Here is an 11244-nt window from a genome sequence, read left to right as displayed (position 1 = left end):
AAGTGGCCGCTGAGGATCCCCGTCGTCTCAAAGGGGGCTCAAGGAAGAATTCCTTCAACAACAGGGGTTTAATAACGGGGGCCGCCGGTAAAGGTATTCTGCCTGAGAATTTCGGAGTAGCAAGGCGGGGTGAAAGCCGATAGGCCCGCCACACGCACTGGATACGAAATGGGAAGAGAAGTTTGCAGCTTGAAGCGGCTTCCGGCGTATCCTTTCCAAACCGTGTTCTCGATGTCGTCGATGATGTATTTATATTATTATTTTTTTTTTGGCCCACCGGGTCTTGTAACGTACACCTTGTTGGTTGAAAAATGAAAAGGAGATTTTGTTATCTCGTCTACATCTTGCATCGAATAGTCATCCGTCGAACTTCTTTATTCTTCTTTCTTCTCTCTTCCTCCTTTTCTTCTTTTCTTTTTCACATCGTCCTAAGGTCATCGACGACCTCTTTTATTCATGTAGGATTGTTATTTGCCGAGCTCCTTTTCGACTTTTACGCCGTTCGAAGATACCCGGTTGTCATTTTTCCGTCAATGGCTGCAGGCTCGCTTGGGGCCATTCGGGCCTGGGGTCCCTCCCAGGGCTTCAGTTCGGGGATCCGAGCTTCTGTCACCCTAAGTAAATTATCCTATTTTGTGTTGAAAACTTCTCCAAAAGCTGGGACTCCCGATGGGAGCCCCAGTCCTTACGGTGACAGAGTTTTCTGTACCTCGATCGCTGTCTGTTTTCCAACCGTAGCTGTCCTGGTCCGTTGCCTTCCTTTTTCCTTTTCGCTCGCAAATTTTCTCCGCTGAAGTCAAGGTGAAGTTTGGCTCCCATGGGAGTCCGGACGGAACCCTCCTGTGATTGGGGTCGTGGGTGGAGCCCGGCTCCCGTAGGAGTCCGGGTGGCATCTTTCTTGGCGTCGAGGATGAAGCCCGGCTCCTGTAGGAGTCCGGGTGGAGTCTTCCTTGGTGTCATGGATGAAGTCTGGCTCCCGTAGGAGTCCGGGTGGAGTCTTCCTTGGTATCGTGGACGAAGCTCGGCTCCCGTAGAAGTCCGGGTGGAGTCTTCCTTGGTGTCGTGGATGAAGTCCGACTCTCGTAGGAGTCCGGGTGGAGTCTTCCTTGGTGTCGTGGACGAAGTCCGGCTCTCGTAGGAGTCCGGGTGGAGTCTTCCGTGGTGTCGTGGATGAAGTCCGGCTCCCGTAGGAGTCCGGGCCTTCCACTTTGCTCGAACCAGGGCGAGGTTCTCTTCCCGTTCCCGGCCCGACTGTGGGGGCGTGTTAGGGTGCTGTAAGGCCTTTCCCCCCATCCGGTCTAAAAGAATCGGGCCTTTGACTTTGCTCATGTCAGGATGAGGTTCTCCTCCTGTTCCTGACACGGCTGTGGGGGCACATTAGGGCGCTGTAGGGCCTCTCCCCCCATCCGGTCTAAAAGAACCGGGCCTTTGACTTTGTTCATGTTAGGACGAGGTTCTCCTCCTGTTCCTGACATGGTTGTGGGGGCACATTAGGGCGCTGTAGGGCCTCTCCCCCCATCCGGTCTAAATAGAACCGGGCCTTCGACTTTGCTCATGTCAGGACGAGGTTCTCCTCCTGTTCCTGGCATGGCTGTGGGGGCACATTAGGGCGCTGTAGGGCCTCTCCCCCCATCCGGTCTAAATGGAACCGGGTCTTCGACCTTGCTCAAGTTAGGGCGAGGTTCTCCTCCTGTCCCTAACAGGGCTGTGGGGGCGCATATGGGCGTTGTAGGGCCTCTCTCCCCATCCGGTCTAAATGGAACCGAGCCTTCGACTTTGCTCATGTCAGGACGAGGTTCTCCTCCTGTTCCTGACATGGCTGTGGGGGCACATTAGGACGCTGTAGGGCCTCTCCCCCCATCCGGTCTAAGTGGAACCGGGCCTTCGACCTTGTCGGGATGAGGTTTCCCTTTCATTTTTGATACAGTTTGTTCGCATTGTCCAAGGACATATAGGTATGTGATTTTCAATTGAAATGAAATTACTGGTAGTACATCTGCAAGTTTTCCGAGCTCCACGGTCGCGGGAGGTCGGCTCCTCCGAGTTCCTTAAGATAATAAGTTTCGGGCCGGACTACTTCTTTGACTTCATACGGTCCCTCCCAGTTTGGGACGAGTTTCCCTCGATCCTGAGGTTGCGAGACAGCGGCTCGTCGAAGCACTAGATCTCCCGCTCTAAAGGCTTTGTTCTTAATCCGGGCGTTGTAATATCGAGCAACCTTCTGTCTGTAGGCTGCCATCGAAACCTGAGCTATCTCCCGTCTTTCTTTCAGTAGGTCGAGGTTGGCTCTAAGACCTTGCGAACTTTAATGTTCGTCGAACGCCACGACTCGTGCTGATGGGAGTTTAAGCTCGATGGGGATGACGGCTTCCGTACCGAAGGCTAAAGTGAAAGGGGTCTCCCCCATGGGTAGCCTCTGAGTAGTTCGATACGCCCACAACACATGATAAAGTTCGTCCGCCCAAGTTCCCTTCGCTTTTTCGAGCCTTGTCTTAATCCCCTGCAAAAGGGTTCTGTTGGTCACCTCAGCTTCGCCGTTCGCCTGGGGATGGGCTACTGATGTGAAGTTGTGGGAGATGTTTAGATCTTCACAGAATTCGGCGAATTTCGCTCCCACAAATTATCGTCCATTATCAGTGATTAGGGTTCTAGGCAGACCGAACCTACACACGATCGATTTCCAGATGAAATCTTGAACTTTTGCTTCCGTGATTTTTGCTAGTGGTTCGGCTTTAACCCATTTGGTGAAGTAGTCGATCGCTACGAGGAGGAACTTCCTTTGCCCAGATGCCATGGGAAAAGGGCCAAGGATATCCATCCCCTATTGTGCAAAAGGCCATGGGGCACTCAAGGGTGTGAGTTCGGTGGTGGGCTGTCTCTGGATGTTGGCGTACCTCTGGCATCGATCACACTTTTTGACATATTCAATCGAATCACGATGCATCGTTGGCCAGTAATATCCCTGGCGGAGCAGCTTGTGGGATAAAGATCTAGCCCCCAAATGGTTTTCGCAAATCCCCTCGTGTACTTCCCACAAGGCGTAGTCAGCTTCCGAGGGCCAGAGATATTTCAAGAGGGGCAAGGAGTATGATCTTTTGTACAATTTGCCCTCATAAAGGATGTACCGAGAGGCTTGATTTCGGAGTTTCCGAGCCTCCTTCGCATCCTGGGGGAGAACTCCATCCTTAAGATAGGTTATCAGTGGGTCAACCCAGCTAGGCTCGTGGTCGATCTCCATTACGGGCCGCGATTCTTCTGTACTCGGGTGTTTTAGAACTTCGAAGAGGATGCCTCTGGGCAATTCGGCCGGAGCCAATGTTGCCAGCTTGGAGAGAAGATCGGCCCTGGTATTCTCCAGCCTGGAAATCTATCTAATGTTGAAGCTGCTGAAGGCGGGGGTGAGCTCCCTTACCTTCTCAAGGTATCTGGCCATACTGTCCTCCCGCGCTTCATAACTCCCATTGACTTGCCCCACCACCAGTTGAGAGTCACTGTGCACCTGGAGCTGACTTATTCCCAGCTCTCTGGTGATCCTTAGTCCTGCGATCAGAGCTTCATATTTCACTCCATTGTTTATTGCGGGGAACTCGAAATGCAGAGTGTACTCCGCTATGACTCCCTCCAGACTGACCAAGATCAGGCCTGCACCTGCACCCGACATGTTGGAAGATTCGTCCACATAGAGGGTCCAAAAGCGATCGGAGGGATTGGCCTCTTCGTTGGGGGAGTTCGATTGAGACTTCAGGTCGTCAACTTTGCTTTGCTCAGGTTCGACCTCCTCTGGGATGGTGCACTCTACTATGAAATCTGCCAGTATTTGGGCCTTTACTGCTGGTCTAGGTCTGTAGTTGATGTCGAATTCTGTGAGCTCGATCGCCCATTTTGCCATTCTTCCGGAGGTGTCAGCCCGGTGTAAAATCGCCTTGATCGGTTGATCGGTGAGTAGCGTCACGGTGTGCCCTTGAAAGTAGGGTCGGAGCCTCCGAGCTGCAACCAACAAGGCGTAGGTCAGTTTTTTTAATTTGGTGTACCTGGTCTTGGCGTCCCTCAGCGCGCGGCTAATGTAGTAGACTGGTCGCTGGACTTTCGTTTCTTCTTCGACAAGGACGGCCGCGAGGGCTATGGGAGAGACCGCTAGGTATAAAAATAGTTCCTCCCCAGGTTCAGGCTTTGCCAACAGCGGGGGTGAGCTAAGGTAGCTTCTTAACTTCTCGAATGTCTGTTGGCACTCAGGGGTCCAACAGAAGTTCTTCGACTGCTTGAGGGTTTGAAAGAAGGGCAAGCACCATTCGACCGACCTCACGATGAAGCGATTAAGAGCCGCTATCCTCCCTGTGAGGCACTGAACCTCTTTGATCGACTTGGGGGCGGTCATCTCCTGGATGGCGCGAATTTTCTCTGGATTGGCCTCAATCCCGTGCCCTGATACCATGAAGCCCAGGAACTTTCCTGAGGTTACTCCGAAAGCGCATTTAGTTGGGTTCAGCTTCATTCTATACTTTCGGAGGGCGTCAAAGGTCTCCTCGAGGTCGGTGACATGATTCCTGAAAGACTTGCTTTTTACGAGCATATCGTCCACGTAGACCTCCATGTTTCGGCCGATCTGCTCTTTGAAGATTTTGTTCACCAACCGTTGGTAGGTTGCGCCCGCATTCTTGAGGCTGAAAGGCATGACCCTGTAACAATAAAGGCCGCAATTAGTGATGAAAGCTGTCTTTTCTTCATCTTCAGACGCCATTCTAATTTGATTATAGCCGGAGAACGCATCCATAAAGGTGAGGAGCTCATGGCCTGAGGTCGCATCCATCAGTTGGTCGATTCTGGGGAGGGGGTAGCTATCCTTTGGACAAGCCTTATTCAGCTTTTTGAAGTCTATGCACATCCTCCACTTGCCGTTTGCTTTTTTGACCAGAACAACATTGGAAATCCAATCAGGATAATTGACTTCCTTAATGAATCCGGCCTTGAGAAGCTTATCCACTTCCTCGGCTATCGCCTTCTGCCTCTCCGGGGCATGACTCCAGATTTTTTCTTTTGTCGGTCGATGCTTTGGATCGACTGCCAGATGATGCTTCATGACTTTCGTGTCAATCCCCGGCATGTCTACTGGAACCCAAGCGAAAATGTCTGCATTCCTTCGGAGGAAATCAATAAGATGCATCCGCACCTCCTCCCCCAGGTTGGAGCCAATCAACGCCACATGCTCCGCGTTCCCATCATTCAAAGGGATTGGTACCAAATCTTCGATTGGGCCGCCCCTTTCTTCGGTGAGGTCATCGCGAGCATCGAGTCCATCGACGGGACAGGGGTCAGCCTGATCGCTTCTTTGCAAGGCGATGTTGTAGCACTGTCTGGCCAGGGCCTGGTCTCCCCAGACCTCTTCGATCCCCTGGTTGGTGGGGAACTTCAACTTCAAATGGTAGGTCGAAACGATAGCTCGGAGGGCATTGAGGCCGGGTCGGCCAAGGATTGCATTGTAGGCGGATGGAGCCTTCACCACCAAGAAATTCACCAAAGCACTGGATTGCTTTGGATATTGACCCGCGGCCACAGTCAAAGCTATCATTCCTTCCGTCGGAACGGCATCACCGGTAAACCCTACCAGGGGGGAGCAAATCGACCTCAGATGACTGTGAAGAGCGGACATTCTTGAAAAGGCATCGTAGAACAAGATGTCGGCCGAACTTTCGTTGTCGACAAGAATGCGACGGATGTCGTAATTTGCTATATTCAAGAAAACTACGACCGCGTCGTTATGAGGAAATTGGACTCCCTGGGTGTCTTCTTCGATAAAGGTTATGGGTTCTTCAACTTTTTGCCGCTTGGGGGATACAACTGGAATGTTGGTTGCCTCCCGCTGGGATCCCCCCGAAATGGTGTTGACGGAATCCGATAGAGGCTGATCATCCGGCCACTCCTTGTCGGCGACCATAGCTGGAGGTAGTTGTGTGAAGGCCTCGCGAGAAGGCATCAGATGAGGAAAGGAGGAGTGGGTGTCGGATAAGATGACCGGAGGTGGATCCGTTGAGTGCTCCTTTAAGAACAAGGGTACTGCGAAGACACAGCCCTTCCTCTAGTGCCAATCCTGTTGGTGTAAAAATCCGCTCGCACCGGAGAAGCTGGAGTCGAGGAAGTCGCGGTCGCCATCGGGACCTGCAAAGGAAGTCTAAACCGGAGGTGGGGTTGCTCCGGCAAGACCCTCCGACGCTCAAGTCAGTTCTCTACCTCAACAAGAATGGAGTGCTCGAATGGAGAATTTAGCAGAGTTTTTAGATGAAAGATGAAAGCTTATAGAATAACGTATCTGGGGTCCCCTTTTATAGGCAGAGGGGGCAGTAGCCTGATAGCGACATCTATAACCGTCTGGCAGTGGGCTGCCCAGGGTCAGGCGGAGTTTACTGCGAAGAGTAGTGGAGTGGACCCGTGGCTATCATCGGGGTGTGCCACATGGAGTCAGTCGGAATAGAAGACGGAGTCTGGCTTCCGTAGGAGTCCGGACGAAGTCTACTTGCAGTTAAAGTTAAAGGCGAAGTCTGGCTCCTGTAGGAGTCCGGACAAGGCTTACCGGCTCCTGATGTTGAGGACGGAGCCCGGCTCCCGTAGGAGTCCGGGCGGAGTCTACTTGCGGTTGAAGTTGTTGACGGAGTCCGACTCCCGTAGGAGTCCGGATGAAGTTTGTCTGCAGCCGTTGGAGTCGAGGATGAAGCCCGGCTCCCGTAGGAGTCCGGGCGGAGTCTTCCTGCAATTAAAGTTAAAGGCGAAGTCTGGCTCCCGTAGGAGTCCGGACAAGGCTTACCGACAGCTAATGTTGAGGACGGAGCCCGGTTCCCGTAGGAGTCCGGGCGGAGTCTACTTGCGGTTAAAGTTGTTGGCGGAGTCCGACTCCCGTAGGAGTCCGGACGGACCTTACCGGCAGTTGACGTTGGCGACGAAGCCTGGCGCTCGTAGGAGTCCGGGCGAAGTCCCTCTTGAGGTTGGAGCCATGGACAGAGCCCATCTCTCATGGGAGTTCGGGCGGATCTTACCGGCAGTTGAAGTTGAGGACGGAGCCCGGCTCCCGTAGGAGTCCGGGCGGAGTCTACTTGCGGTTGAAGTTGTTGGCGGAGTCCGGCTCCTGTAGGAGTCTGGATGAAGTTTGTCTGCAGCCGTTGGAGTCGAGGATGAAGCCTGGCTCCTGTAGGAGTCCGGGCAGAGTCTTCCTGCAATTAAAGTTAAAGGCAAAGTCCGGCTCCCGTAGGAGTCCGGACAAGGCTTACCGGCAGCTATTGTTGAGGATGGAGCCCAGCTCCCGTAGGAGTCCGGGCGGAGTCTACTTGCGGTTGAAGTTGTTGGCGAAGTTCGGCTCCCGTAGGAGTCCGGACGGACCTTACCGGCGGTTGACGTTGGCGACGAAGCCCGGCTCCCATAGGAGGCCGGGCGAGGCTCGCAAGGGCTAATCCTGCTGAGAACTTCGGCCGTGGGTATTTTGTACCCAACAAGTTGTAATCTAAAAGTTTAAATTTGAAATTTGAAATTTAAAATTTAAAATTTAAATTTTAAAATTTATTCAAAATTTAAAATTCAAAAATTTGAAATTCAAAATTTAAAATTTGAATTTTGAAATTTGAAATTCGAAATTCAAAATTTAAAAATTTGAAATTCAAAATTTAAAATTTGAAATTTAAAATTTGATTAAAATTTTAAATTTAAAATTCAAAATTTAAAATTCAAAATTTGAAATTCAAAAATTTGAAATTTGTTTGAAATTTGAAAGTTAAAATTTAAAATTTAAAATTTAAATTTTGAAGTTGGTATATTTAGATATACTTAATCCAAGTAGCAAGTAGTCTAATTGGGTTGGTTGCCATGATCGTCCGGTCATAGGAGAAAAGTAGGGTTTAAAGGCCCTCTCCTTCCATTCGATGGGGTTCTCCTATGGCGGTAGGGGTATCGCTGCAATTATATCCCATGCAGATGAAGCAGCGAAAGGACTTAATTGTAAAGGTTCAATTGTAAAATTTATCATGAATGTGTTAGATTAGATCTAAAAGAATATTCATGATTTATTTTGATAGAGTTATTTTCTGTTATGTAATTAGCAATAGGATTGCTGTTTATGAAATGTGCTAATCTGTTTGTGAAATGAGTCAACATATTTGGTGGACAGAAAATAAAACCTTTCAAATTTAAAAATTATTTTCAAAATATCGAACCCTAACCCATCAGTCCAAATACTTAATTAAAAGAATTAAGTGTTGTCTAGTTGGTCTAGAATTGTGAATTAAGACCTAAGACAATTGCATAAACTTATGGGTCAATGGGTTAGATGGATTAGGTCCATAATTGGGTTAGACCTAAGGTTAGCTTAAAGAAATAGACTAAATTAGAGTAATTGATCAAATCTAATCAAAAGTTGAATTAGATTAGGTCAAGGACACTCTAGACTCAACTCCAATAACTATAGTTGAATGGATCCATGTCTTTAACTAGACCAAGATGGACTTAATTCATGGCTATGCGGTGGAACCCTATTTACTAAGTTGATCAAATTAAAACTAATGAATCGATTGGTGTATAAAGTAGGTTCGACAGTCTGACCAGTGGTTTTTAAGTGGGAGCTACTCGCATTGATTCGATCTCTAACAAGTTAATGGCATATCCCCACCGCTGATCTCACTTATCTGGCCAACCTGGTGAGTTAGGTTTTGATTAGATCACTTAGTGATTAGGGCTCACCCATGTCATTAGGTAAATCAGTGTGACTGATTTAGGTTCTCCTAATGCCGGGTTTAATTAAATCCTTTTTAATCTGACTTGGTGAAGTCAGTGGGAGGATTGAAATTGGCTGGTTAATTTTTTCTCTTCTATCCTTTAATAAAATTCTCAAAAATTATTAGGTCCCTAAAATGATTAAGTTATAGTGATAACTAAGTCATAGCCTCCCATTAAGTGAGTGATAATGAGTCCATTAGTTTAATAATCACTGGAGGCCCAAAGGCCTGGTGCTTATTGACTAATGGAATTATCATTCATAGTATGATAATTTGGTTGAGTCTTTCTGATGGTGGTCAGGTTGGCTGGCCAAAGTCGGGCCTGATCATTTATTGGTCCGATTCACTAAATCAAGTCATGTTAATGGTTGGACCTAACCAGATCTTTTCAGTGGAGGCCAAAGCCTATTTATTAGATTCTGGGGCAAAATCAATTACTAGAAGTTGTTTAGAGAAACAACTGGTTATGAACCAACCCATAGATGCACATGGGTTGACCAACCAAAGTTGGGCTCATGTGTGGTCTGTGTGGATTCTAGTACCCACTAAGAAATTAAAGTAATTCCTCGAATTAGAGGTTGAGCCTTCTAGTTCGTAAAAATACTGGGAGAAACTTTAGACTAAAGTCCAAGTCTTTAGTATTAATAATTTATATACTAATAGAGATTTGATTTTTCTTTATGCAGCTATGGCCACTATCCTGTCGCTTCGGTCATTATTAGATAATGATAAGCTCATGGGACCTAATTTCGATAGCTGGTATCGAAAATTAAAAATCATCCTTGAGCACGAATGGATCCTTTATGTAGTAACGGATCCGGCACCTGAGGAGCCAGCCCCGAACGCTAGAGGGACGGTCCGAGACACTTATCAGAAGTGGCTCAATGACCGTACCATTGTTCGGTGCATAATGCTGATGGCAATGAATGATGAGTTCAACCACAGGTTTGAGAACGTTCAGCCGCAAGAGATGCTTCAAATGTTGAATGACTCGTTTGGCACGCCTGACGATGTTGAAAGGCACAAAACTAGTTGTGCCATTTTTAATGCTCGGATGAGGGATGGGGCCTCAGTCACCGATCATATACTGTACATGATCGAAATGATTGAGCGTCTAAGTAAACTGGGCTTTCCCTTGCATGAGCAGCTCGATAAGGATGTGATCCTTAATTCTTTGCCCAAGTCCTTCCTCTCCTTCCTTACTCATTTTTGAATGACAAAGCCTGCAGTGAACTACCACGACTTGTTGGGGTTGCTTCAGAACTTTGAGAAGGACCACCAGCTCCATAAGGAGTTAGTGAATGTTGTGGGAGGGTCTTCTTCTGGTCATCGACCCTTTAAAAAAGGGAAGAAGAACAAGAAGAAGAAGAATAAGAAGGTGCAGTCGCATGCTGGGACGTCTGCACAGGGTCAGACCAAGAAGCGCAAGCCCGACCAGAGCCAGGCAGAGTACTTTTTTTGCAAGAAGCAGGGGTACTGGAAAAGGAACTGTCCTCTATACATTGCCTCCCTGGATCCGAATAGGCCGAAGAAGAAGCAAGGTAATTATATGATAACACCTTGCAACTTTTTCATTTGTGATACTACTGCCTGGGTATTGGATACCAGAAGCCCTTATCATATTTGCAATTCGATGCAGGGTCTGCAGGTCACTAGAAGATTTGATGAAGGCGAGAAGTTCCTGAACGTTGGAGATGGAAGCAAAGTTTCAGTTCTAGCATTAGGAATCATGAACCTTGTAATCAATACTCAAAATATAATTCTGATTGAATGTCACTATTGTCCAAGCTTTTTATTAAATATTATTTCTGTAGGCCTTTTGGCCATGAACGGTTATCAATTTTTAATAAAAGAAAATGTTTGCAATATCATTTTGAATGGTGTTACAATATTTATTGGATAACTTTATAATGGAATTTACTTTCTATCACAACCTATTAATGTGGTTCAAACCTCCGGTAAATGCAGTAACCATCTTCATGTAGGTTCTGAGTGTTGCGATTGTGACTATTCGACCTATCCGATCGTCGGGTACCATTGCTAAATGGTCACTTCGATTAGTACAGGAATTGGTTCCTGTGCTACCGACTTAGGTTCGAACCTGCGGGGTCACACACATTAGAGGTTCTTATCTGATCTGATGGCTGATGAAGTATCCTAATGCTTGTGGACTATGAGTTCTATGTGTCTGGGACTCTGTGATCGAGAATCAGGATTCTCTGATCATGAGTCCCACACATTTTGGGTACCGGGGTCAAGAGTCCCACTGGTTTGGGACTCTTCGATCAGGGTTATATATCGATGAATTCTGATGTCCGATTATCCATCGGATTTGGACTCAATATTTATGAGAAGTTTAATTAGTAATTTGATCACTAATTAACTCAATTTGATTGAGTAATTATTTTTGGATCAAGTCCAATTGAATTGGATTCAGTTGGGTTTGATCCGATTAGGTTAAGAGTTGACCTAATCATCGAGATGGTTTGGTCCC

Source organism: Elaeis guineensis, chromosome 5 (genome assembly GCF_000442705.2).
Source record: "Elaeis guineensis isolate ETL-2024a chromosome 5, EG11, whole genome shotgun sequence".
Taxonomy (NCBI): Eukaryota; Viridiplantae; Streptophyta; class Magnoliopsida; order Arecales; family Arecaceae; genus Elaeis; species Elaeis guineensis.
The sequence above is the reverse complement of the archived record's forward strand: the minus strand, read 5'-3'. Positions refer to the sequence as shown.